This window comes from Canis aureus, chromosome 5 (assembly GCF_053574225.1).
Source record: "Canis aureus isolate CA01 chromosome 5, VMU_Caureus_v.1.0, whole genome shotgun sequence".
In the NCBI taxonomy this organism is placed as follows: Eukaryota; Metazoa; Chordata; class Mammalia; order Carnivora; family Canidae; genus Canis; species Canis aureus.
Window position 1 is genome coordinate 47,010,145 of NC_135615.1, and position 27,049 is coordinate 47,037,193.

Here is a 27,049-nt window from a genome sequence, read left to right on the forward strand (position 1 = left end):
AATATGACATGAAATTAGCATTCCACAGAACCTACGTTAGGATATACTCATTTAGGCTACTATAGAGTTTTTGATCACAAGAGATGAAAACATAAACTATTAGAGGTGCTAAGTTAAAAAAATAAAGAGCTCCAGTGGTCCTGATTAATAGAGGTAATTTTTGCAAATGAAACTGATTTCTTAATGAAAAAGGTTGAGAAATAGTGAACTATCAGTTTGACTATATTTATGTATATAGGGTAGCATATGGCTCAGTATTCTTTGCTCAAATGTAGGAACCTCTTGCTGTCATGGCTTAATTTACCCATGGTTGTGGGGTCAAGGCCAAGCTGTAATTCCAAAATACATTGTTTATTTTGGATAGAAGGAACATCAAGGGTCTTTGACATATCATGAATGATACAAGCTTAATGTCAAAATTTTATCTTTGTTGATGTCAGGCACATAAAGAAACTAAAAATAATAAATACTAAGAGTTAGCTTAGAGACTCAAACAATATAGCAAAAATATTTCATCATGATTTTATTTATCTATTTTATGAAATTGTGTGATCATGGAGTTTTGGAGATGAAGAGATAATAGGATCAAAATTTAGATTTTAACTCCAAACCTTCCAGATCTTCCTTGTGTATTATGTATTGTAGGAGTTTAAAGTATGAAGTCCCTGAGTAGGTTCATAAGTGAACTGCACGGGAGTTGGTGAAACATCCAAAATTATATGCAAAATTGTGTGTATATTTGCATTTCTCAGGGAGTAGAATGATAGATTTAATCAGATTTTCAAAGTACCCTTAAAACTCCAAAAAGTGATAGATCATTTGAAGAGATAATCTCCAAGGAGTTTTTTTTTCTTTTCTAATCTTAGTTTTATAAGATTTTTTTATGGATGATGCATAAGTCATGTTTTGATATTTAGTACTTTCTTTGCTGCGATCCTCATTTTTTGATATTAAAAAAAATTAAAAATACTGTAAAGACTACAATTAGTTCATGGTTATACTTTTTATAAATTTTTATATAGCTAAGCATATTTTAACTTTTTCTTTTTTTGTTTTGTTGGTTTTTTTGTTTTGTTTTGTTTTGTTTTGTTTTTTCGTTTTGCTGTTAGGGCAGAGAGAACCACTTAGTCTAAAGAACTTATTTGGGTGAGAAATTGAATTGCCCACAAGATGGCTCTCCATAATGTTAGATATATGAATTTCCCAAACCAAAATCGATTTCTAATGTCTTCTTGTCCCTTAAAAATCTTATATTTGCAATAAGTGATTCTCTGTATTTGTTTTATTTCCATGCTTGAAAGTCTAGCAATGCCTAACAAAGCATTTATTAGTATATTTTTGAATGAATAGTTTAATTGAACAGATGTTTCAGACATTCACAAATTACTCACTACATTATTATTGCATTATTATTTATCTGCTACATACATAGCCTGGTACTAGGCAAAGTTGGCTGATTTTAAAACAAACAAAAAGAATTAACATTTAAAAAGAAATCATGGTTCTGATATTTCAGGGAAGGTAAGATTTGCATGACAAAACATTTCAGAGAATATTTAAATGAAAAATGATTGGTATTGACAAATTAAAGAAGTACAAAGAAGAGGAGACCTCCATGTGGCCTTCAATTAGATGAAAGACCTGAAGAGGTTAGTTTGGCCTATAAAGAACTGCAAGGTTCATTTGAGAAGAAGGTAAAGGAAAATTTTTCATAAAGGGTAAAGAGAACAAGAAAAAGCTTAGAATTATGCAGTCATGGCACACAAGAAAATGGCCTCTCTGTAGGTAAGACTAGGTGAATTATAGAGTGTGAAAAGTCATTCCAAGGAGAAAGGCAATTAATATTCATTGAGGACATTCATGCTGTGATTAAATGATCCTTGTACCATGACAATATATGTGCCTCTTATTAAATATTGGAATTGTGGTGCTATATTTGGAAATTTTGAGGGTAGGTGGTTCTTTCCGAATTGTTGGTAGTAAATTGCAATATACAATCAACAGAGCCAGAGAAAGATCCTCAGAGGAAACCCCAGAATTAAGGAGGTGGGCTGTAAGTAAGCAGAAGAGGAGACTAAGCTTTTCTATCTTGATTCTGAACATCTTGTGTGCAGACTGTGTCTTGTAGAAGTCTCTCTTGTGGTCAGGTTAAAAAACAGCCTCTGAAAAAAAAAAAAAAAACAGCCTCTGCTACCCACTGTGGAATGGGGGCCAGAAGGAAAACTTCTCCTAAGGGACTGAATTTGAGGAATATATGCCCTAGAAGAACTCAAATTCTCTAGTTGCATGTTGTTTTGATTTCAGATACTTCCTTTCGTCAGCAAAGTCATGTTTAAAAATTTCTGCTTTGTGTTAGCTGTTGATACCAAAGACAGGAGGTTTGTTTGTATTTATCCATATTTGGATGAAACTGAGTTAGGAGGAATAATCTCTGTCTCTGCAAAGGATGATGATAGCAAAAACAAAAAAATTAGAAAGCCCTCAGGAAAAAGAGCTCATTCTAAGGGAGAGTTGAGGCATGTGGTCTAACTACCTCACTCCAAATTGAGAAATTTCTTCCGTTCCAACCTTGAACTTCAAATTTAGGTGTTAAAGTGGTCTGCTCAACATCTCCCTCTAAACATCTTACTTCAATATGTTCATAATAGAGCTTCTAATCTTTCCTCTCTAAGCCTTCTTTTTCTAACACCTTGTCCCATCCCAATTTTTGACAACTCCATTTTTCCAGTTGCTTAGCCCAAGACCTTGGTCAGCCACCATCATTTCTTATGATAAAGTGTCCTCCTAGGACTCTCTACTTCTTCCCTTTTCTCCCTAAAGTCTAATTCCAAATTAGTAATCAGAGTGATCTTCTTAAAGCCTGTTCAAAGATCCTTTCTAGCTTATTGTTTCACTCAGAATTAAGGCCAAAGTCACTACGGAGAGCCACAAAGCCCCACAGGATATCCCACTTATCTGCCCCTTACCTCTGACCCATAACCCCTTATATTTCATTTCCAACTTTGTCTCCTCTGGTGTTCTATTTTGCTACTGCCCCTCAGCCCTCGGGCCTCCTTACTGTTCCATATCATGGCAGCAATACTTTTATTTTCCTTCTCCTAGGACACTCTTTCCTCACATATCAGCTTTCTTCTTACATTCATTAAAATGCTACCTTGTCAGTGACATCTTTCCTAACTATCCTACTTAAAATTTTACCACATACTCAAGAATCTCTTTTTTGATATATCTTTCTTCTAAGCTTTTATCACAAAATCAATCTTAATCTCCATTTTTATTATTTTTCTTTTTCCTCTATTAAGAAGCATCATGGAGGCAGAATTTTTGACAGTTGTGATCTTCTGCTGTATCTCCTCTAGCATATAGAATAAGGTTCAGTAATAGTATGCCTTCAATATTTATTGAACAAACTTTTATTTTAAGTCTTGATTTCTGTGTTCTGAAAAATCAGAAAATCTGCCAACACTGGCCTGTGTTTTCATATGGCAACAACAGTTAGGGGCTTAGACAAATGAGGCTGCACAGGCAGATGAGAATGTTCTTTCCCTTTGGCCAGGATCACCACCTGTGCGAGTTGTGTCCTTTGCTGGGAAAGCTCTGGATAGAGTGTGACAGGATCAAATGAGGTCCATCAGTACGTTAGCTGGGAGTAGTGGGTGGGATTAATGTAGTGAGTCTGGATACATACATGCCAGCTGGTGTCTGTTGTCCAAGACCAGGCATGAATGCAAGAGGGCTTGTGTGAGGGTCATTTGCTGGAGAATGAAGGATAGAGGAAGCTGAGTTTGAAGGAAAGATTAAAAGAACTTGAGGATGTACTGTATTTGGAAATGAAAGAAAGATGATGATGACTGAAATTTCTAACTTGGTGGATCAGAAGACTGGTAATCCCTGATGTTAAAAGAGAATTTGGGAAAGAGTCAATCTAGGAAATCAGAAGGCCTACAAATATAAAATAATATACTGATCTCAATGGATATAATTTGAGTTTGAAGGCACAGATTCAAAGGTATCTGATAACAAAAATGGACTTCAAAAGAATTGCCCTAGATGAAGATTGAAGATTCAGGACTCGGGATCCCTGGGTGGCGCAGCGGTTTGGCGCCTGCCTTTGGCCCAGGGCGCGATCCTGGAGACCCGGGATCGAGTCCCACGTCAGGCTCCCGGTGCATGGAGCCTGCTTCTCCCTCTGCCTGTGTCTCTGTGCCTCTCTCTCTCTCTCTGTGACTATCATAAATAAATAAAAATTAAAAAATAAATAAATAAAAACTTGAAAAATAAAACATAAATAAAAATTGTTTAAAAAAAAAAAAAGAAGATTCAGGACTCAATTTAAAATACTGCTTATAAAAAAAAATAAAAAAATAAAATAAAATACTGCTTATATACTGCCTATGAAGAGGTGCATTATGATAAAGACCATCTCAAGAACGAATATCTACAACAAGAGGTAAAAAATAGGGCACAAAACAGAAGATTACCAATTATAGGTCAAGTGGTTAGAATGAGATTTAAAGGCAAAATTCCTCTCCTTCCCGTATCAAACACACAGACTTACACAAACATTAAGTGTCAATGATTTAGTGTATTGAAGGCTGCTGCTTCCATACTCTTTGTGTGCCCACCTTTCCTCATTCCATTTCCATGATAATCTCACTGTACCAAAGACAAATCATAAACGACACCATGGATATCTGAATAGTTCCCCTTCTTCTTCTTTGCTCACTTTGTATTTCTGAACCATATAGTCTGTGGAAATCTCTGAATAAAGAGGAAGTAGTTCTATGTGCTGGCTTTCAAGTTATTTGAAAAGAGACTGGTTATTTTTAACTCAAATGCCATGTGAAATTCTTCTTCAACAAAGGACATATACCAGGTACAGCACCATGAGTATAACAGGTGGTCTTGTTTCCCTCCTTTTCTTCTAAAACATCTATAAAACTAATGTAGTGTCATTCCAGAAAATATGTAATGTAATTAAAAGTGGAAGATAAAAGTGATGAAAAGTTGTCCTCAAGCTCTTTCAAACAAGTTCAATCTATGTAGGTTGGAAATATTACTTCTACACTGTTATTAAGAGACATTGCCTTGTGGGGCCTAATGTTTCAGATTTGGGATATTCATTTCTTTGGATTGAAGGTATCATGAGGTATTTTCCATCTTTAATGCTCAGAAGTGGCTTCCTTTGAGTTGCTAAAATATAGTCTGTCATTTTGGCTGCCAAACAGACCCACAGAGGCCTGCTATTTGTATTGGCAGATAAATGACAGCAGATGGAATCAAGCATGCATCCTGTCTCCTTGGCAAGCTTGCAGCCTTAGAAAAAGGGATGTGTCCCTGAAGCGTTATGCAGGTTGTTCGACTAGCATCAGTGTCACTGTCATAGCTGGTGAAAAGGAAATTGGCAAATCACTATACATAGTAGGCAAACCGCCACCCTTACAATTCCTGTAGGCATATTTTCCTCACTCACATCTTGTCTTTTTGCCGAGGGCAGGCTTCTGGGCCAAGATGTTTTGCCATTTTAGAACTTTTTTTGCCTAGTTGTGTAGAAAGATAATTAATAGTATCATGAAAGTATGTGTTGTCATTAATATTCTGTTAGGGCTATCAGTGCATTAGGAAACGAACACAAAAGTTGCTAATTACAACTTACTAAGCATATACTATATTATCAGCTATCATGCTATACATTCACTTTTTTTTTTATAACAAAAGTAAACACTTTTATAGTGCTTATCATAAACAAGCCACAGTTCCAAGGCTTTAATATATATTAACTTTTAAAATCTTTACAACAACCTTATAAGCTTAGCATTGCCAACCTCTTTTTAGATGTAAGAGAGAACTGTAATAATAGTTATTACTTACACTAACCCTAGTGATAATGATGGTTTAACATGAGTGTTTACTATGTGTCAGGTTCTATTATACATATGTATGTTATATATGTGTGTATAGGTATATACATATATGTAAATATTCATATGCATGTATACATATGTATATGCATGTACAGATTGTGTGTGTATACACATATATGTATATATACACAAACACACACAGACACATTCTCTTAATTCTCACAATAGTTTAGCATTGTGAGTTTAGCATCATTATTTTTGTTTAGAAATGAGGAAATTGATAATAGTAAAAATAAATAATGCTAATAATAGTAATAACAGCTAGCACTGGAGGCCTAATATGTACCAGCATATTAATGTCTGCAACGCATATATTACTTCATTTTGTCTTCAGAGAGGTCGACATTACATCCTGGTTCTAGAGATCATGAATCTCTAAAAATCCAAGGACAAAAATCATCTAAGTGGTGGCTGGGTTTTTATATTGGATAGAATCCAAAGTTGACTCCTTCGCCAGTGTGCTAGACCACAGCCAATGTATTCTGGAAACACAGAGTGAGTGAGACACACAGGGCAGTTAATACAGAATGAAGGATGTTTTAGCGCATATTATATCAACCAGAAAATGCAACTTAAAAGCTGTTTTTTGAGGCCCCACTATGGGCAAAGCTAAGCGCTAAGCCGTAGGAGAAATGCAAGATGAAAGTAATACATTGGGCCCACCTTTGTAGGAACTTGGGATCCTACAGGGGATAGAGACATGTACGTGACTAACGCAAGAGAGTGACTGAAGCAAGCAGGGCTGGAAGACAGGAGATGAACCCTGAGTGGGAACTCCAGATTCACGTGCAGCACACTAGGGTATTATGCTAAAATCCTCCAGTTGCTCACTGGGCTGTTTGCCTCTCTCTACCAACTCCATCTACATGTAGCTCTGCTGAGGTTGCTCTTGCAGTCACTGGTTTTCTCAATTAACAGAAAAGAGAGGGAACAGCATGAGGCTATTGGCTGTCCCTGCTCAGCAGTGGAACTGGGCAGCTCTAGGGGGAGAAGTCTAAATGTTGTGAGATTCTGTTTGTTTACTCCTTTCCTGACACACCTGGCTTTCAGGAAGCCTGGCAGCCGGATATGCCACATGAACCTGCGCTGGAAAGCCCTGCCTTTGGACAAAGCACAGGACTTTTCTGTTGAGTCAAGGAGCTCTCTCACAGCATGTGTTCTGCCCACCATGCTGAAGGTCACAGAAACTGTCGAGATGCTTCTGAGGCTAAGGGAATTGGAACTCTGCAAAGAACAGCCTGGGTCACGGTAATTCTGACAGACAAGATGTGACTGTAAAGGAGCCAGATGTAGTCTGCACAGCCCTGCACAGAACACCAACTTCGTTATGCTGCCATTTCACTCAAGTGGGGTTGACAGTGGCACGAAAATCATGAGTTTTATTTCATAAAGACTACTTCACTCAAGTATGAATCCATCAATTCTATAGTGACTTCTTTTTATCCCGATTATTTTACATGATTATGTTGCTTACTAGTGAGAAGACTAGTGGTGGAGAGTATTAGTCATAAGTCATCTATGGAGTGAGAACTGCACAGGATAATCTACTACCTGAACAACATAACTGTCTTCAATGTCTATAACCTCATTCATCACCGGCACTAAATCTGCTGGTGTTGTTGGCCAGGTGTTAATGTGTCCTTTCTCCTGATAGGTCGGCAGAAGCCAGCTCTACCTCTGCCAATAAACAATACCACCAGTTCCTGCTCTACAGGAAGTAATAATGTAAAATCTATCAAGTATTAAAGGGGAAATGGAATATTCCACTCAACAGTTGAACAATCCTAATCCAAGACATTTAACTGTGATCATGTTAATTAACACAGGACATTTATCATATTGGGAAATTTGATTGCGTTGGTTCCTATCACACAAGCTTAGAACAAGAAACAGGGGTCCTGTGTACCACTTCTCACTATGGGTCTCTAAAAATCTTTTAGTCTGTTCTTCTGGTATTTAACTCCACACATTTATTAACTTCTCATTTTGGATGATGATGATTTCACACTCTTTCACCATCTCACTTCCTCACTTCGCACCTTTTATCCTCCTATCATAGTTACGTAACAACTGACAGCCAAGAAACATTCAGGCTTTATCTTATTATCCCTAGAAAGTAAAGTTCATTAATAAGTTACATGGTGTGCCAAGATTGCATATCACTTACAGAACAGGCTTTTCTTTTTTCTGAAGTTGTAAATTGCCTTTTTTTTATTTGCTTAATTTTATGTGGCATTATCACTAATTCTTCCAGAACTTCCCAGTAGGATTTTAAAAAGCCCTTTGAAAAATATTTTCTGCCTGGGTCAAGCACATCAATTATTTTATCAGTTTTTCACACTTGATTGATGATTTAGCTGGATTTAGAATTCTGGGCTGCAAATCATTTTTACTTAGAACTTTGAATATCTTGTCCATTGTCTCATAAACATCTATATGTTTTTGAGAGAATAAACCAATACCACATGAACCCCTATGAGAGATGTACTCTGTGTTTTTTTTTTTTTTCCTTCTCTTCTCAAAGCTTTTAGAATTTTCATTTTGTAGCTGTGGTTTGAAATGCCCATGTATGTTTTTCACATAGGTCTGTTTCCTTTTTATGATAGTACTCACAGGTCTTTTTAATGAAGAAAAATATGCCCCTCAATTTGAGGGAATTTTTGTACTTTTTATTCGATGACACTATTCCATTTTCTATATTTTGTTTTTCTTCCTCAAATTCCTAGTAGTTACATCTTAGTCATCTTATTTTTACAATTTTTACAATTTCCCTAACTTTTACTGTCCATCTCTTTATCTCTTTGTTTTACTTGATGGAAGATTTCTAAAACTATATCTTTCACCTCTCTCATTGAGTGTTTAATTTTACCTCTCATTGTTTTAAATTTTAATAACGTTTTTGTTCTTATTAACAGTATATGGTATAATTTTGTTTTATTAATGTAATAAGCTTGTTATATTTTGCTAAAATTTCTATTTGTTGCATAAAATGTTTTAATATTTATTATTATTATTATTATTATTATTATTTTCATTTCTTTATTTTAGATTTCATTTTGGAAAGTTTCTTTAAGGCTTGTGTGGCCTTGGCTGTCCATTTGTTTTAAAGAGAAAGACGCCACAATGCTGATACTTCATGACTTAAGTGTGCTTGTAGAGTCTTGACATTCATTGTAGGGTACATGGGGAGTAAAGAACCTTGCCTTTTTCACTAGCCAGCTATGTAGTGCCAGTATCTGTAGGTCATTTCTCTGGGTGGTGATTCCAATTTTCTAGAGAAGAATTCTTCAATCTCTTTCCTAAGCCTAGCTGACAAGTGCTCCTGTCCCTAAGTGCTACAAGATATGTCAGTGCTTTGCTATTCAATTGATAGACTTTTATTTAATTGTCCACCTTCCACTGTGCCTGGGATCTCTAAGTTGGAACCCCTCTTGTTGAATTAATTTCCAGTCTTCTGATGAGGATGGAGTGGGACTGGTCTCTAGCGGTGTAGAGAAAGAGGAAGATCTATGGAAGGACTCACTTTTTATGTGCAGACTTTCCATCAGTTGCTGCCTATATTTAATTATACTTGGCTCCTCAATTCTCAAGTCTTCCCAGAGTTCCACAAAGGGAATTGTTTCCTTCTCCTGACACCTGCCTCTCTAAGCACTTTGTAATTAGTATTCCCAACCTGGTTAATTTCTGTTCTTATTTTCCATTTCTAAAACACTCCTTTCTTATCTCCAGTTTTCTCCTTTCTCATCCCTCTACTCTTGGGGATTTATACTCTCCCATTCATTTACCATCATTTTAAGAGAAGATTCTCAAAGGTAGCAATTTGCAAAAGGTTGTGAGCTTGTTTAACCCACCATAGCAAATAACACAGACTGTGTGAATTAAATAACAAAGACTTATTTTCTTAATAATTCTGGAAGCTAGACATCCAAAATCAAAGTGGCAGCAGGTTTGTTTTCTCCTTAGGCCTCTTTCCTCGGTTTATAGATGGCTGCCTTCCTGCAATGTGTCCACATGGCTTTCTCTTTCTGTGTGTATGTGTCTTTGTGTTTCCAAATGTCCTCTTCTTATAAAAACATAAATCATACTGGATTAGGACCTACCCTAAAGACCTCATTTTAGCCTAATCATCTTTAAAGACCTTACCTCCGAAAACAGCTACATTTTTAGGTACTGGATAATAGGAGTTCAACATAGGAATTTGGGGAAGACATAGTTCAACCTACAACAAAGGTCATGTTTTAAAATTATTTGAAAAATTCTTAACAGTACTCCAAGTATTCAAAATATCCTATATCCGTTCATTAAAAAGACACTAGACTCACCTATTCAAATTAATAGTGTTCTCTGTGAAAAAGCACATCCTTCATTAATTCATTCACTCACTTATTAAATAACAATTATTGGGCATCTACTTTCGCAAGGTTCTTAGTTTAGCAGCACAAGACATACAAAAGTAAGTCAGATGCAATCTCTGAATATAAGAGTTTCTCTGAGAGTGAAAGAGCTATAGGTTTGCTGTATGTGACAAAGCTCTAACGAGTCTGGCACATGGCTTTTCTCATTTGGCAAATATATGGGGTTGAAGAGCATGGCTGCATCTTTTGCTTCTAAGGGGTATTGATCCACAGAAAAATATTAATGATTAACCTAAACTTAAGCAAAAGGTTGTTACTTTGTACCGGTAATTTTTGCCTTGACCATCCATATAAATTGCCTGTAGAATTAGTATAAAGCAATAAGTAAACGATCTCTTTTTATGGTAAGCTATTCTAGTCCTTTACCAAAATATGAGGACAAACTTTGGTCTAACCTGAGACTCCCTAATGAGAAGTCCTAACTGCTCCCCCTGGAATGTTCAGTACATGTATAACTCAGTCCCTCCTTGGCTATAGGAGATTTTCTGTGTGTAAATTTTAGCTTAAAAACAATCATTTACGCAAGGGTTTCTTTACTCTGTGCCCCTCACTGGCAATTTTCTATATTTTGGCATGGTTGTTGCTATATTATGATCCAGACATGAAATTCATCATCCTTAAACACTACTGATACTATAGAGCATTTGGAAAAAAATAATCTAAATTTTAGGATTTTCCAATACAAAGACTATTCTCTGCAGCAAAGACTTTTTACATATTATGTTTAAGTATTAATTGTATTTATCAATAGTCTGTTCTTACTCTTTTTCAGGAAAAATAAATTCAAGTATTATCTGTCATTCCCAATAGCAATGCTGAGCACTGAGGATTTGTACTCTATTATTCCATTACCATCATTTTAGGAGAGGATTTTCAAAGGTAGCAATTTAAAAAGGTTGTATGTGGGGATGTGGGAAAAAACAGAATTGAACAGATTTGGACAAAAATATGTAAATGCTGTTTGAATTTTCCTGCCTCTGTCACTTTAAGATCTGCATTGATTTGGGAGGGACTCAAATTCTACGGGTCTCAGTTCTCCATGGGTAAAACAGGAACATTATCAACCTCTACATAGAATGGTGCTTTTTTGTGGGGATTAAATGAGTCAATACACATGAAAGCGCCTCTCTCTCTTTTGATATCTGTAAGTAACCACATAGGTATCTGATTGTGTATGTGTGCCCAGCATTCAACTAGGTGCTAGTTGTAGCCCAGAAATTTGTAGTCTAGTTTGGAATAAAGCATATTTTGTAGAATGATCCAAATGACAGTGGAATCTTATACTAAAAGATATCTTAAAAGCTACATGATTAGCTAAAAGATATCTTAAAAGCCTTATGATCATACTGAAAATAACAGAACTCACATACTTTCTCTGAACCCTCACTGAATGCCAATATATACATTATCCTTAATATTCAAGATAACATTAAAACTTAGGTTTTGTTACTCTAATAGAGTAAGAAGGTGAACCTCAGAAAGGGTGGGCAACTTGGTCAGCAAAACAGATCCATTTGGACCCCAAGTCTGGCCTCCTTCCATTAGGCTATGCCATCCTTACTCCAAAGCACAGTGCAGAATATGATGCTCTACTGGGTGTTATTCTGTATGTTGGCGAATTGAACACCAATAAAAAATAAATTTATTATTATTAAAAAAAAGAATATGATGCTCTGTGGATGACACCATGGCAGAAAGATGAACTAAACCTTGAAAAGAGGGTAGAATTTGGTCAGGTCAAGAGGAGAGCAGAGACATTTCAGGAGAGGGGATAGTGAGCCAAGGCATAGAGAGGGAAACAGAGAAAGCCTATCTGAGACAGCTATAGACTAGTTTGACTAGAGATAAACTAGTCAGGTTTGAATGAGGATGAGAAGCAGAGGTAGGACCAGGAAAATAGATTAGGGCTAAATAGATTAGGCCTTAAATGATAAAGTGTCATTAGCTAGCTCATACAAAAAAAAAATGAGAATTTACAAAGGAACTACTCTGCTGCATTATAGAGAGATCAAGACATAAAAGAAAGAAGCAAACAAAAATCCACAAAGCAAAACCAACAACAAAACAGCCTCTGTCTTTGTGGGGCTAAGGGTTCACAGTTACCCCATTATTTGGAATAAAGCTCTCGGGCTGTGGTAGACATCTGAGTGGCGGATGCAGTGGCACATGCAAGGGGGTTATCATTTGGACCCCTTATCGTGTGCATAGAATTTGTCAAGAAAGGCTTTATAGAGGAGATGGATTTATTCCAGAAGTCATGAGCAGTGAAGAAAGGATTTAAACAGTGGAATTATATGATAAAAAATACCATTTTCAGAAGATTAATTCAATAGCAACATATGATAGGCACATTGCAATGGTTAGAGACTGGAAGCTGAAGCTCAGTAACTAGGGGACCACTGCAGGTGTCCAAGCAAGAGGAGGGGGTGGTGGCAGTGGATATGAAAAGGCAGGAAAGCATGGGGTTCTATGCTGAACCTCTGGAAGTACCAGACGATTGCTCACAAGAGCGAGGAGAGAGGAGGATTCCGTGATGACTCTAAGTTCCTGGGGTTAGATAAATGGAAAAATAGCACTGTCCCAGAAAGATATATGTGAGTTCTACTTAGAAGAGCTGATGTAAGCAGAAAGGGGAACTGAGGTTAGCCAGTCTGACACTCTGACAGCAAGATATCTAGGCAGTTGGAGATAGGGATCTGGAGCAGGAGAGGCTTACACTTCTTCATGTGGTCCAGCATCTGCCTGCTTCACAAACCCAAAGAGGTGAGAACTTGACTTGTACCAAAGACTCAAAGTTGATAATGTGAAATTATCAAAGCAAATACATGACCACAACACAAACAATAATAATAATAAAAGCTAATATTTTTTTCAGGTCTTGTTATGTATCAGGTACTGTGTTAAGTAATTCACATATATGTATATTATTGATATTATTTCACTTAATTCTGACAATAGCCTTCTAATGTAGATGCTATTATTATCTCCATTTTACAGATGAGGAAACTAAGCCAACAAAAAAGAGAAACCAACACCCCCAAGATAATGCAGTCAATGAGTGGCAGAGTCTGAGGTCAAAGCCAGACAGTCAACCAATATGGCAGCCCCTGGCCACCCAAGGCTATGAAGACTGGAAAAGGGGCTAGTGTGACTGATGAACTAAATTTTTAGTCTTATTTAATTTTTACTAATTCATGCCTAAATGTTAAAACATTAACATTAATGTTAAATCATTAATTGATTCAGTTGTTGGAGAACTTTTAAGTATATTTGGAACACGTTGAGTAATTTACATTTTTGACTATAAATTATATGAAATCTAAATACAGTTCAAGTACAATTAATGAAAAGTTAGTATACTCTAAATTGATTCACATATAAAACATACACAGGATTTTCAAGACTTTATGACGGGGAAAGGATTTTATTTTTTTAAACATGATTTCTTTCTTTAAAAAAAAAAAAAAAGATTGTATTTATTAGAGAGGAAGAGAGAGCACAAATAGGAGGAGTAGCAGGCAGAGGGAAAAGGAGAAGCAGATTCCCCGCTGAGCAAGAAGCCCGATACAGGGCTCGATCTCAGAGCCCTGAGAAGGCAGATGTTTAACAGACTGAGCCACTCAGGTACCCTGGGAAAGAATTTTAAATATCTAAATCATAGTTTTAAATATTGACTGCAAATTGAAATGGTAATATTTTTGTATAGTGGGTCAAATAAAATACAGAGTTGTAATTAGTCTTGCTTGTTTCTTTTTACTTTTTAAATGTGGTACTAGAAAATTTAAAGTTACAGTTGTGGCTCACCTAATATTTCTATTGGCCAGCCCAGGCCTAACTACTGAGAAATAAATAAATAAGAGGCTGACCGTATGACAAGACAACTGACATAGTTAATGGGACACAGGTTATTCCTTTTCCTGTTCTGAGTTCCTATTTTTTTTGGGGGGGGGTTCCTATTTTTTGAGGATGTTTGTCAAGAATACAGAAATTGTCTTAGTTCAGTGGACAGGGAGCCCTGAATCTGATTGCATTACTGATCTCATCACTCTTTTGTCTGAGTCAACTCCTCTACAGTTTGCATGGAAAACAGTGATAACTACCTTCTCTTATATGTGTGTCTTATTTTTGTTTACCTCACAAAGGTGAATAATTTAGCTCACAGCTGTTTTCTATCTTCCAACCACAAGCTCAATCTTCATGTCAGTCTCAATCTAGAACTGATTTACCAGAGTACCCCGGAAGACAGCCCAACTAGAGCCTCTTGGAGCTGTTCTGAGACAGTAACTAGAAAATAGGAGTTATTCAGTATCAATGTACAGCCTTCCACAGTGGATTTTTTTTTTTTGGAGGGGGGATTATAGTCTGATAGTGTGTACACACATAAATGGTGTGTTTGAGAACTGTTGATAATAATTCAGATGTTTGCTCTTCTCAGAGTTACATGTGTGATAGATAAAAGGTAGAAGATTTTAACTAAATGGGAAAAAAGAAAGGATGATAGCTAAGCACTTGTGAATCTTTGGGTATTGCAAAAATTAAGGCAGCATCATTTATCAAGAAAAGAAATCTAAAATTCTACCAATTTACAGGCATTCAGTGTATATAAAGCAATATGTCCCCAAAGTTAGAATCATCCAGATGTTTTAAATTGGTCGGAGTAAACATTTGATTCATCACAGATTCACCACAGTCAGAAGTAGAAAATTCACATCTTCTTGCAAGCTAAGGGGAGTAGCACTCTTTGCGTTCTCTGTGCCAGCTGCCTGACATACTTAGCATCTACTCAGAGTAATTCAGGTCAGTGGATTTAGAGCCAAATGCCATTATAAGAAACTCTGAGAAAACTGTATTTCCATATTTATATGAAACATGCATGGAATATTTCATCCTCCATGAGATCTTCCAATTTTTGAAAATATGGTATATTAAGTCTCAGTGAGACTTCACTCCTTACCAATCAATTTCTAGTTTGTGACAATTCTCTATACAAAAGATTTAAGCATAAACTCTTTATGGATTTTAGTTATACATTATATATAATATACATATCATATTATAGGTATGTATGGAATGCCAAAATGCCATAATCTATGAGTTATAGCAGTGAGGTTCTCACATTCTAGGGCAAATGAAAATTAACTTCCCTGGGCAAGGGAAAAAGAGAGCTTCAGGAAAAAGATAAACAAATCCATTAGAGAGGGCATTAAATGCATTTGAAATGGCCTCAATAAAATAGGTAAGCTCCTGGGAAAATAATGTATCTAACTATTGCTAAAACTGCTTTCTGACGTACTAAACAGGAATAACACACATACCCTCATCTAGCCTATTTAATTTCCAGGAAGAAATGTTTGGTTAAAAAGAAAAAGCTGTGGTGTTTTTTTTGTTGTTTTGTTGTTGTTGTTGTTGTTGTTGTTGTGTGTGTGTGTGTGTGTGTTTTTAAACAAGCAGCACAATAGAAATATAGAACACAACCTCATAGCTAATTCTCACTGTGTGACTAAGACTTCTCTCTGGTGACTTTGGAATGGCACACTACTTTTTGATGGTGCCTTCTTTGTTCTAAATCAGGTAGTTCAATCTATAATCAACAAATCCCTAACAATCCAATTCTGGTTTATATCTGGAAATTGTGCCACTTAAACAAATTTTCACTTAACATTAATTGCTGAGAATGTAGTAATAGTATTGGGTTGGTTGTGTCTCACTAGTATTTACTTTTTGTAAGGATCTGTTGGTTCCAAAAGTTTCAGGATTCAATAGGACAATTTGATTTGAAATTAACGGTTGGGATCCCTGGGGGGCGCAGCGGTTTGGCGCCTGCCTTTGGCCCAGGGCGCGATCCTGGAGACCCAGGATCGAATCCCACATCGGGCTCCCAGTGCATGGAGCCTGCTTCTCCCTCTGCCTCTGTCTCTGCCTCTCTCTCTCTCTGTGACTATCATAAAATAAATAAAATTTAAAAAAAAAAAAGAAATTAACGGTCAATTTAAAAATTAATGCCATTTCACAAAGCACTCACAACTTATGTATTTTACAATTTAGCCAACATCTGAGAGATCTCAGCAATAAAATACTTAAGAACAAAGTCTGATTTATTTTGGATGCTCCTGTAAATTATTTATCTTCTATTCAAATTGCATTTAGAGGTCTGCATGATATATTACAGCGTGAAATTATGGCTCTGAATTGCAAATGAATAAACAAAAAAAATTGATTGTGACTTTGAAAAAACTAAGCCTTGTTAACTTAAGTCTAACTTCCAAATGTAGATATTCCCAAAGGATCTTTCCTTGACCCTCTTCAGTTTTCATCTCTAGTCCTGACTTCTCCTTACTTTTGGTTTGATAACTGCTGGGTCATCTTCATCAATTTGTCCTGGCAAATTCTCAAGATCAATTTATACATCAATAAATCATTATCTTTCCTCTCAAACCTGCTCCGCCTCTTCCTAATCCCATTTCTGTTCACTGTCCAACTCTTCTGCCAGAAATCCAGGATTCATCGTGATGTCCAGGTATCATCACAGAAACCACATCCTCTTTTCTTTTCTTGCACAAGTTTTCAAGTCTTGCCAATCCTTCCTCTGTATGTCTCAATTCTATCCATTTTATTACAACATGCATCACTCTGTTTTAGGCCCCAGATATCTGGTCTCTTTTAAAAAATTACTTTCCTCATAAATTTTTATATAGTCACTGTAGAAAATATAGAAGATACAGAGAGAATAATGAAAACTAATACTGTGATCCATCATCTGGTGTTAACTGGCACCCTCTGAAGTATATTACTCTTCTAACTCCTCTACTAGTTTCTTTAGTCTTCCACTGCTCCAAGTTATGCCTTCACTAATGTCATTTTATTCATTCTCCAGCAAAACTAAGACTGCAGGACTCCCCTGTTCAAAAATCCTCAATAGCTCACCTTGGTCTAGAAAATATTTCTTAGTTTGATTTTCATGATCATAAAATGCAATCTCAGTGTCTCTTTCCAATTTCATTTCCCATGATTGCTTCTCGGTTTTATTAAATTCTGGCCACACTCACTTATTTTTTCCTAGAAATGTTCCCTTATTTTCCTGTGTCCATATCTTTGCCAGATTCTCAATTCCACATAACCAAACACAAACTGCAATACCCAATGCCATTTTGCCCATAAAGCACTCTATGACATCACCAGTTAGAAGTAAACTCTCCCTTTTCAGAGCTGTCATAGCATTTTACTTCTGTTTTCCCTGTGGTGCTTAATAGAACCCAGAGTACATATGACTCGGGCTGGGGTACTGATTGTAGCATGTAAGTAACTCTATGGCCATGACCAAAACTCTTAAGCCTTATTAGGTTCTCAGTTTTCTCATCAGTTGATATGATTTCAAAGGAGATGATATATGAAAATCTCCTTTCTAAACTATGGAGTGCTATATAATATGAGTTCTTTCTCTGCTGAGTGTACCCTTTCAAGTACTGCCTTTCAGGAGAATGCTTCATCCTTTTTCAGCACCTCATTTATAAGGTCTTCCCTGAACAGCCCAGCTGGTGGTGGTGTTTGGCCCTGTGTGCTCCCAGAGGACTATTAAAGTCCAAATGTGGTATAATTTAATTTTTCCTTGAAGTTTTGCTTGAACAATTACACTGTGATCTCTTTGAAAGCTGAGAATCTGTCTTACCCAGTTTTGTAATCCTATCAGAGAGCTTTGAACTCAGTATCCATTCAGCAAGTATTTTTTGAATGAATATGTTAATGGGTGACATATCAATTGCATAGATCATTTATTTATATTTAGTATTCGTCATCTCTCTTTAGAGTCTAAGCTCCATGAGGGTAGGCTCTTTGTGTGATCCATCTTTGTAACTCTACAGTTCCATGTACATGATATGAAATGAATATTTACTGAAAGTTGAATAGAAAAATGTAGCTAAGCTAGATCATCAACTGGGATGCTCATGCATATAAGGCTTTCCTATATGACAGGGTTTTTTTTTTTTCTTCCCCTGGTATGCATGTAATCTTAATATCATTTTATGTCTGCAAAAAAAGCCAATTACACTTAACATAAACATCAGAATTCCTTCTTAAATTCAATATAAGGATGTTTATAAACATAGATATATCTTTTGATGGCATAGTGATACAAACTTCAGGGGGGGTCATATCTTACTTAGCTTAACTTCCAACATCAATGTTTGTGGCAAAAATCTAGTATCGTTAATATTACCTTGGATAATCCCTTAAATAACCCAAATGTAAGGCAAGATGTTCACATTGGCAGGCCTATGATAACTGTGATGGGGAAAGAACATATCCTACTTCAGTCTAGTAGACAGAGATCCATCCAATGTAGTGGGACATGAAGAAAGTGGAGTGGTCCTACTTACATGGTTATTTCTCTCATCTATTTCTTCCATTCTGCTTAGCATGTATATTTGAATTTGCATTAAGTGCTCAGACAGTGCAACTCTATTGAATTGTTCTTTTAGAGCACAGCCTTAGTCACAACAGCCTGGAAAGATAAGAGGGTCTGTAGAAATAGTCCTTGAGTAAGTTAACCCCAATCACCACTATACTGCCAGATGTGACATGGAGAGTATAGCAGGGCATAGTCAAAATAGCCATTTAGCATTAAACACTGCCAGTAATGTGAAGGTTAAATTTCATTTTCTTATTCTGTTTTTAGGTGATTTTGAAGGTATCCTGGAGTCAGGTACAATGGTAACCCCAGGGCTAGAATGTCCTGCTTCCACAGGGCTCATCATACTAAATTTCTGACTTTTATCAGCCTTAGGATTCAAATTATTTTTCCCCCAGAGAAGAAAATTTTACTAACAACAACAACAATACATATATGTATGTGTGTATATATGTACATGATATATATGTATATATTAGAAGCAAAATCTCTCAAGTTAAAATGACTGAGTACTCCTTGGTATCAGAGTATGGCTCTACAAGCAGGTTTCTCCTGGAAAACAGGAGGGTGTTACTCTTAATGTCATAGCATCTGAATTCCTAAAAGAGAGAGAGAGAGAGAAGGGGGTGAAAGAAAAAGAGAGAAAAGGAGAGAGAGGAAAGGGAAGAGACGGAGAGCTCAAAGAGAATGGAAAACTGCTGGTATTCTTGACTTTCTTGTTGTATACAAGAGGAGTTACCATGGTAATAGCAGTATTACCTAACTCATCTTACATCGGGTAGCATTATGTATTGTTCAGAAATAACAGTATAGGGGTGCCTGGGTGGCTCAGCTGGTTAAGAGTCCGACTCTTGGTTTCGACTCAGGTCATAATCTCAGGGTTGTGAGATCAATCCTCTTGTTGGCTCTGTGCTCAACATGAGGTCTGCTTGAGATTATCTCCCTTTCCCCCTCCCTCCTCTTCTGCCCCTCTTCCCACTGGTAGGTACATCTGCTCCCTCTCTAAGATGGATAAGATAGGTAAGTAGGTAGGTAGGTAGGTAGGAAGGAAGGAAGGAAGGAAGGAAGGAGATCTTTTTTTAAAAAATAAAAGTACAAACAAATATATTTGTTTGTAAAACAAACAAATTTGTTTGTAAAAGTACAAACAAAATATTTTGAATCAAAGTGTCAGGGGCTAGAAGGAAAATTACACATTTAGGGAAATTGTATGCCCATCATAAGAGCAACCTGAATAATTCCTGACTGTCCAACAGAGTTTGAGCCTTCTGTAGTTATACTTACATATATATTTTTTTCTGACTTATGCTTGGATTAAAAATCAATGACTAAATACTATACACTTACATTAATCTCTAATGTATTATGATAAATCGAAGGCTACATGTTGTGACATGGTTTACTGTGAATTCTCATATAATCATAAGCTCAGATTCCAAGAAATCTTAGGGGAATTTTAAATGTTCTCCTCATGCATATTAGGCATATTCATTGTTATCTGACTCAGCCATTGCTCAGAAAGAAACATCACAAAGATGGAATTTGTTTTTTTATACTTGGGGTCAATTATAAAACTTTGGAACTGAGTATCTACCACCCAAAGGGTTTATTGGTATTGGAGAGAAGTGGATCCCACCATAGTAATGAAAAGAAACCAACAAACATACATATAGTCCTTCTGGGTAGAGTCTCTGGAACCAGTGATGTAAAGATCACTTAAGAAGCTCTGATAGTAGATCACATGCATAAGCAGTATTAGTTAAGACAGAGTGGAAATGACTGACAGAGGGATTTAGTGGCAGATAAAGGGAAATCAGTGATGATGGAGGGAGTTGAGATAAGGGCAGGCAAGTAAGGTGACTCCTGTGTTTCTGACTTGGATACGTGGGTAGTAATCAATTAAGTTTTCCAACCAAGGAACAGAAAAAAAAAAAAGATTTGTAAAAAGTATTAATTTATTTGAGAGAGAGAGAGAGAGAGAGAGAGAGAGAGAGAGAGAAACTCAAGCACTCCACATAGAGCATGGGCCTGATATGGGGCTCAACCTCACAACCCTGAGATCTCTACATGAACCAAAATCAAGAATCAGATGCTCAACTGACTGAGACACCCAAGTGCCACAGAAAATGAATGCATTTTAAGGGTGAGACAATAAGTTCAATTTTGGCCATGAAAACATCCTGGTTTTAGGCTGTGAGTATCACACAAGCTTAAATGGGATGAATGGTCAGGGCTTGAGATGCAGGCTTAGAAGCTGCTGAAATGAATTTAATATGTTTTTCCAAAAGGTACACATTTATTTGTCTCTGATTACTTTCTTATTCCTAGCTAGAAAAAAGAATTTCATGAGAATTACTTGAATGCCTATTATATGTCAGGCTCTGTACAAAACACTTGACAAACTGTGATTTAAAACAAAGGCTCAGACCCTGTTCCCATGGTCCCATAACTGAATGTGGAAAGATGCTGTTAAGCCAACAAAATACACAAATATGTGATTACAATTGTGAGAACAGCTAGAAAGAAAATAATGGTGCAATAAGAGTATATAAATAGATGCCAAACAGAGTCTGGGCATTTAGGGAATATTTCTCTGGGGATGTTAAGCTCTGAAGAGAGTAACATCATGTGCCACCAAGAACCACATGAAGGGAGCCCTGACCATCTTTAAAATTCAGAGCACATTCCACTTTGTCTGGGAAATGGATTACCCTTCCCTTGGACATCTGCAAGTCCCTTCTCATCAAACTTCTCTCCAGGGTACCTCTCTTTATCCCAAGGGGCAGAACCGTCTTCTTTGCTGGAGTAGCGTCCCTCTTAGGACCGTAGAAAACACAGCATTATGGATCCAGTCCACGGCCATCACTCTTGTTTCAAAGGCTTTTGGTAGATCGACAAACCACCACTCTTTTTTGCTTTTGCATCCTTCAGATATTCTATACTAATATATAAACTGTTTGACAACAAGGTGCTAGCCCAAGCCTGGAACGTCTTGTTAGAATTCACAACTTCATTTATCACAGTTTCCAAAGTAAAATTAAAAGTAATAATAGAAGCTTTCCTTTTTCTGCACCTGTTCACCTATGTAAATGATTTTGATCAGTGCAAGAGCTATGGAAGGCTAAAAAGTAACAGCAACAAAACAACAACAATGAAAAAAATTCAAAGTGTTGAGTAATTTAACATCTCTAATTGGATGTATAAATGTGACTAACACATGGATGGGATTGTGATTACACAGAGTCTCCTGCACTCACTGGGAGTAAACATTCTAAGTTTTCTAAATGGTCCCATTCTACTCCTTTTAGCACAGCTATAGTTAGGTGATGGGTGAGTGCAGATGGACAAAGGCTAATATTTATGATTGTATTTATCCCTTATAGTTGGCAATGGATTGGACAATTGACTTTTTTTTTAAACTTTGGTTGGAAGATATTATCTACTATTTATTTTAATGTTTTAAAATCCTAAATTATAAATAAGACACCAATATTATATTCTTAAATTGCATCTCCAGTGAATAAATTAAATTATTTAATGTTTCTCTCCAAAATGAAATTAAGAATTATTTAGTAGATTCGCTTTTTTAAAAAGAGCCATCTTCTTCCTTACCTTCTGCACTTTATTTCTGCCACTCTCCTCCTCCCTGTCTCATTATATTTCAGACACCTTGCCTTTTTAGTTTCTTTAGTGCTCACATCAGGACTTGATTCACAGTTCTCCACAGAACATGTTGCTCATCTTCAATCCTCATCATCCCCAGGGGAACATCTTCCAAATGTGCAGATTATATTCGGTACCTATTCATATACTCTTATGGGGCCCTTGCCTCCTTTTGAGCAGTTCTCACAATTGTAATCACATATTTATGTATTTTGTAATTGTAATGAAACTGCCCCTGTGAAGATTTTATACCACTTGCTTCTACTAGGCTAGGGCTTAAGACTTTTCCATTTGGATTTATGTTGCATGCCAGAACCACACTATTGTCCCTAAAACAGCTTTTTCCCTCATGCCACTCTTAAGGAGCAGGAAAGGTAGGAAATATACAAATGATCAAATGATTAAGATTCATTAGGAGAATGCTGTGATAGACATGCAAGTAAAGGAAGCACTGCTAGCTGAAGGAGAAGTTCCCATTTGGGAATTAGAAAAGGCTTAGTGAAAAAGATCTCAGGATCAATTGGGGTTAACAAAATAAAGGGAGAGGGGAATTACAGGCAAAATCGTAGGTATGGTCAGTACTTCTTTATATCTAAAATATGGAGTATAGTGGGTGAGGATTAAAATTTACAAGGCCAGAGAGATCAGAAGGGAGTAGATCATCATCATTTGGAATTTTAACTTTTTTTTTTTTTTTTTTTTTTTTTGTAGGCAATGAAAAGCTACTCCTATAGGCATGGAAGTATCATGAGGAAATCTGAGAAAATTTGCCTGTGGATGACAAGTCAGAACAGGGATGACAGTAGAATAAAGATGTCAATTATGAGGTTAGCAGTCTTTCAGGCAAAAGAGCAGTAGGGCTTGACTTAGGGTGGCATACTGGGGATGGCAACAGAGGGAAGGGGAAAGAATGCACCTGACACCAGCTGGTGATGGAGCAATTTAGGCCAAAGGGAAGAAGCATGGAGGAGGACTTCTTGGTCTCACCGTGGATTGAGGAGGAAATGGAAGACAATGAGGGTCCCTGGGTCATTTTAGTTTCAAATATATTGAATTTAAGTTCTTTGGAGGATCTTTGGATAGATATTTGGATGTACTACTTGAATTGAGGAGAGAATGAGGAAGCTAGGCATACATTCGCATATGAACTGTTACCACCAACAATTTTTACCTAGATGCAGGGAGGGTTAGAAAAATTTCTAAAGATAATTAGAAATATTATTTAGTGAAAAGAGGGGCCTTTCATCAAAGAAAGCACTCCCTTTCACTCAGAGTTTTCCCTTTATGAAATGTGCTCTTTGCTATTAGGATGAGCTGGTTATGAAGAAAACATACATGTGGCTCACACATTCACAGTCAATGAGCCCATGCTTGCAGGTGTGGGGATGCGTGGCAAGGGTCCAGCAGAGATTCGTTATACCAGGCCGATAGGGTGATCACTTAATATTTGTTATCTTCTGTGTAATTTCACTTACTATTTTTCACTTCACTTTGAAAAGCAGATCAATGTTTAGCACCTAGCCTGCAGCTATAAGAATGTATTAGATCATTTATTCTGCTTTCTGTAATGAAATCTTAGTAGTACCTCTACTGAGAGAATAATAGGCCCTGACAATGCAATAAAGCCACTAATTCAGACAAATCAGAAGATCGGACAGTTTGAATAACAGAATATTTTAGACATTTTATAAGTGTGGCAGGTGTCTTTTTTTTTTAATTTTTATTTATTTGTGATAGTCACACAGAGAGAGAGAGAGAGAGAGAGAGAGAGAGAGAGAGAGATAGGCAGACATAGGCAGAGGGAGAAGCAGGCTCCATGCACCGGGAGCCCAACATGAGATTTGATCCCAGATCTCCAGGATCACGCCCTGGGCCAAAGGCAGGCGCCAAACCGCTGCGCCACCCAAGGATCCCAGGTGTCTTTTTTTTTTTAAACCAGGCTTAGAAAGTATTATCTATTGGTTGCTACGAGAAAGAGAATAGAAAGTGTTTTTATGAATACATAAAAAATATCAATAGTCTGGATATAAGTAAAGGCTTTCAAAGAGCTTCAAAGACTCCTCAATCCAATTTGTTTACATAAGGGTTTCTCAATCTCAGTACTATGGGATTTGGGGTCAAATCACTCTTTTTTTTTTTTTTTGTAGAGGCGGTCCTATGTGTTGTATGGTATCTAACTACAACCCTGTCCCCTACCTATATTGATATCATCGGCCATCCCCCAACTTAAGAAAATAAAAAATGTCCCTACAACATTGCCAAATGTCCCTTGGAGTAACCTGCCCCCTCCCCTAAGTTGAGAACCACTGGTTACACTGATAAGTAATTTAATACCCATTTAAAATAAAAGACCATAGAAAAGCAAATGTTGGTCTAGGCAGTGTTTGAATGATTATACATTCCAAATTAAAGAGGTTGTATTTGGTAAAGATTTGTTGTTCATAATGCAAAACTGGTTTTTTTGGTACAAAAAGCGGGAAGTATTTTTTTATACTCTGTAATGCCTCACTCTTGAGGTTCAGACTCAGTAATGAAATACATTTTTAAGGACATGAAGTCATTGATTACCTAGGAATCATAGTACAATTCCTATCTTCCTCTATACTCATTACTAGCAAATCATTTCTATGGATACAATTCGCTATGTGCTGAACTGGGTCTCCCCAAAATTCATATGTTGCATCCCTAATTCCCAGTACTTCAGAATGTGACTGTATCTGAGACAGAACCATTAAACAGGTAATCAGTGAGGCCATGAGGGTATGCTTTAATCTAGTCTGACTGGTGTTCTTATCGGAAGAGTACATTTGGACACACAGATACCGGGAACATGCACACAGAGAAATATTATGTGAGGGCACAGGGAGGAGGTGGAAGCCTGCAAGCCAAGGACAGTGGCCTCAGGAGAGACCAAACAGGTTGATACATTGATCTTGAACTGCCAGCTCTAGAGCTGTGAGAAAATAAATTTCTATTGCTTAAGCTACGCAGCCAGTAGTGTTTTGTTATGGCAGTCCTAGCAAAATACTATACCGTTTGAGCCAACGGATAGCTTGATGACTGCTCCAACATGTAAGTCTGCAATTTTATAATTTTGCCCCAAAGATAAATGGGCTGATTAACATATCCTCAAACTCATTATTTTTATTCCTGTCTTTTGGCTTCTTGTATCCTGTTTTTTCCTAATCCCAGCAATAATAGATAGAACAAGCCTACCTACAGGATTTAGAGAAAGAGAGGCCAGAAAGTGTATGAGAGGAGCAGATGGGAACAAGGAGGAGCCAGCAACAACTCTGGGTAGAGGCACTGAACGTCTGGGCAGAGGGCTGGTGGAGACCCAGTGTCACACTTGGCTGTGAAAGGCAGTGCACTAGAGCACAGTCACTTTCTACAACGTTGGGGTGCTAGCCACCCCTGTCTCATCTCTTCACTCCTCTTACTTTGTTTTCTAGTTTGATAAACATTTCTGTGAGTTTTACATTTTAGCAGAATGAACAGAACCAGGGCTTCTATTTCATAATTTTGGTAACTTATTTTATGCATTCTTGTTGGTAATTGGTAATTGGTAACAACAAAAGCTGTGATCCCCAACCACTTAAGTCAGTTGTCTAAAGTCACTGCTGCATGTAGCTTCTATAGGTAAATAAGGACAGCACAACTGACTCTATATGGTGCCAAAGACTCTATATGGTGGCACCCAGGGAAGTGATACATCTACCTATGCCAAGATGGGTAACATACACTTTCTCATCACTTATTTATTAAACATTTGTTGTCTGATCTGTGCTGGGCTCTTTGCTGGGCACTAAAGATATAACAATAAACAAGGCATGATCTATACGCTTAAAAACTCTTCAGCCTAATTGGGTGAGAAGGGAGTGGACGAGCTAGGTTAAATCTGATCACTCAATTTCTGTGTATTAAAATTAAGACATCCAAGTTTTATAAAATTAAAAGGAAATTATATTTGTTTCAGGAGTAAAAATAGAGTCTACAGTTTGTGGATGTACACACAATTAAAAAGAAAAAAATTTAAACTCAAGAATACGGAAAATCATTAGGATCACAGATGGTAGGACTGCCATTCTCTTCAACATTGAGCTTAATTAAGTTTTAGCGGTGTTAACTGCTTTGTTAATGTCTTCACTGATGCTTGAAATAAAAATTAAGAACTATTAAATGACCATGTGGTCACACTTCTAATACAGCTTATTTTTAATGTGGAAATGATTTCTCTGTGTTCCAAGAAAACATGCTGTTCTTTCCAAAAAGGAATTATAAATAAGGATAGATTTGGATTTAAATTGAGCTATATTTTGCATATATGATTAGATTTCCTTCTTTATTTTCCCAATTTAGTGAAAAGCCAATTTTTTTTATTACTTCAGTTTTATGCTGTATTGCATAGGTTACAACACCAACACATAGTCCCTCTTCTTTAGATTTTTCTTTTTATCCCCTTCCTCCCTTCTCCCTACTATCCCTGCCTCCCTCCTTCCTTCCTCCAATTAAGAAAGCAACCTCCTTTTGGTCAAAGAGCACAACTGTGACTACATGAAAATAAACCTAAACATGCTATTTTTGATAAGTATTGGATGCCTGCTAGCAAGAATTCCTGAAAACTTTAATTTGGGATAGAT

General features: G+C 36.8%; 1 protein-coding gene and 1 long non-coding RNA gene across 20 annotated transcripts in view; one reads left to right on the plus strand and one right to left on the minus strand.

Moving 5' to 3' along the window:
* The window catches only part of PDE4D (phosphodiesterase 4D), a 1,385,565-nt gene that overhangs the window by 376,955 nt on the left and 981,561 nt on the right, over positions 1–27,049 (minus strand). The gene's annotated exons all lie outside the window — the stretch shown is intronic.
* Positions 17,536–23,235, plus strand: LOC144314119 (uncharacterized). Its single transcript, XR_013379801.1, has 3 exons — positions 17,536–17,634; positions 19,014–19,183; positions 23,121–23,235. It is a non-coding gene; the product is annotated as an uncharacterized LOC144314119 (long non-coding RNA).